Raw genomic sequence first — 2,641 nt, forward strand, 5'->3', positions numbered from 1 at the left:
GACAGACAGACAGATAGATAGACAGACAGACAGACAGATAGATAGATAGATAGATAGATAGATAGATAGATATAGATAGATAGATAGATAGATAGATAGATAGATAGATAGATGTGTATGTATGTATGCATGTACATAGGTAGGTAGGTAGGTAGATTGATATGTAGTTATGTGGAGACAGACGGACAAACAGGCAGGTAGGCAGGCAGATATCTTTCTTTATTAGCCACGCAGGGCCGAACACAGAGGGGACAATACAATGTAGAACTTTTCTTTTCGAAAAAAAGAAAAACAAAAACAACTATCAAATGGGATCGAAAGTGTTTGTGACGTGTAAACAGCAAAAAAAAAAGGCGGGGTAAAAATGTAAAAGAGGTTTATCCGTGAAAAGAAAAGCCTACGGAAAAGACCACGGTAACCTCAGGCAAGGAAAGTAACACATGACGGCAAAGCGCTCTCTCTTTTAGATTTGGGGGTCATATGCGGGGGTGATGACAAGGGACTGCATGATCGGCGAACTATGTCCAATGCCTCCATATTGTTGAACTTAGCCTTTGCGATTGCAAGTTTGTCTGGTGATAGACGACGTGCGCAGCTGTGCACTTGGAAGAGCAGTGGTGGAGATGTGGTGTGTCACCCCGTGGCGGGCTGTAGGTTTGGAGAATGTCGGAGTGGTGAGATTGGAGCGACTTACCATAAGATCCGAGATTCGTTCTAGGTCTGCGAGATGGATGGTATGCGGGGGCGGCACGTGCAGATGTTGCAAGAGGCACGGAAGCATATGTGTTGTTGTCGAGGAGTCTCTTCCCCGCAAATCAACCTGTAGCAAGTGTGCTCGAAGAAAGTCTGCACCGATTATGGGCGATGGTGAATGCCCATGTGTATTTTTGTGAGCCGATGTTGAGAGAAAGGGTGCGGCGACAGTATGCCTCGATTGCGGACCCGTTGGCGGCTGTTAATGGTTGGCTCTGCTTTCCGTGACGGAGGTCCCTTGCCGACGCCGGGATCACGCTGACTTCTGATCCTGTGTCGATTAGGAACCTGCGTCCGGAGCTGCGATCGCGGACATAGAGGAGTATTTGGTCATGTCTGCTGGCCATCCGGGCGTTCAAATGGCGGCCGGCCCTGGAGTTTCCCTGGGTCACTGGTGACGGGGTTCCGAAGCTACATGGCTGTTTGCAGTTTGTCGCCTTTTTTCCGAACTTTGTGTGGAAGAAGCACAGGTCATCATGCTTAACCCTACCCTGTCTTGGGACCGACGCTATGGCGCTGACCATGACGCCACTGGATTAAAAATGTTTGTCAGCTGCCTTTGCTAATTGCTGCAGGTCCTTGATTTCGGTCTGAATTATGAGAGCCTCGACTTGGGGTGGAATTTTGTTTAAGAATATTTCCTTAAACAAAAAGGAAGGTGACTCACCGGGGTGGGGGGACTAATGCCAATATCCTGTCCATCAGTTCCGAAGTCTTGGAATCGCCTAATTCCTCCTCCAGTATCTTGGCTGCCGCTTCTCTTTCACTGCGTCGGAATGTATCCACTACCCTATCTTTCAATATGGCGTATTTTTTCGTTGGTGGGGGTTGGGTTAAAATGTCCAGCACCCTTGTTACCGTATCTTCGTCTAGTACCGCCACAACGTGCGAGTACTTCGTTTGGTCGGCCGTTACCTTGTTTATATCGAATTGAGCCTCCGCCTGCGCGAACCACAGTTCGACCCTCTTAAGCTACAACCGTGGTAGCCTCAGTGTTGTTTTGTTGCTAGACATGTTTGTTTCGATAGCGAGAGCTGTTGTTCTATCGTCGGGGTCACCAGTTATAGCTTTGTTAAGCTATACGCAAACAAACGAGAATACATTTATCAGAGGTTTATTACTTTACGTAAGTCGCCAGTTATTTCTGTTTAGTTCATTCAGATTCGTATCACACTCACTGTTGACATTCTTTTTGCTTCTCCTTCCTGGAGTTCCTTCCCTGCTGCTGGTCAACTTCCTAGCTCGCCCGCAGCGAAGTTACAGTTCGTCTGTCACGAATTCCGCCCTACACTCTACAGGCACGGTTCGAGATACACCGGACCGACTTGCCCGAGGTACGGTGAGAGCGACGAAACCGTTCTGCACGCACTCGAGCAGTGTCCAACCATTTTAGACCTGTGGACTTATGTCGAACGGCTGCTATCATATGTAGGACGAACTCGGTTATCGGCCGAGTCTATCGTGAATATTGTCCCGTCACCTTCCTTTAACCGGGAAGGCAGGGCAGTTTTCATTGTACTGGTGGTTTTGGTGAAAGAATGTGTGTGGTGGACTCGTGCGAAAGGTTTAGAGACACACTTTCCTCTCTGGCCAATCGCTCATCAACTTTTTCAAGTACCATTTGAAAAGGAAGGTGAGAATAGAGAGTTTTCTCTCATAAAAGTTTCAATAAAAAGTAGGTGAACGTAGCGAAGATGGTACGCGTAAATGACGAAACCACTTTAAGCATGATCTCGGTTCTGATTCGTGGCTGTTGCCATTTCTATTTTACTTACCGGAGAAAAGTCAGCGCCATTGACTCTTTTGGGTGTGTCTGTGATTAGGGGGAGGAGGTAAAAAAAGTTCATTTATGGATATCATGGATATAAATGAACTCGATCTCTGATGA

At 47.1% G+C, this 2,641-nt stretch overlaps 1 long non-coding RNA gene across 1 annotated transcript in view; it reads right to left on the reverse strand.

The window, feature by feature from the left end:
* LOC118765424 overlaps positions 1 to 614 on the reverse strand; it is an 18,367-nt gene extending 17,753 nt beyond the window's left edge. The window contains exon 1 of the long non-coding RNA XR_005001287.1: positions 604 to 614. This is a non-coding gene — a long non-coding RNA (uncharacterized LOC118765424). The remainder of the gene's footprint in view (positions 1 to 603) is intronic.
* Between the last annotated feature and the right edge of the window lie 2,027 nt (positions 615 to 2,641).

This window comes from Octopus sinensis, linkage group LG11 (assembly GCF_006345805.1).
Source record: "Octopus sinensis linkage group LG11, ASM634580v1, whole genome shotgun sequence".
NCBI lineage: Eukaryota > Metazoa > Mollusca > Cephalopoda > Octopoda > Octopodidae > Octopus > Octopus sinensis.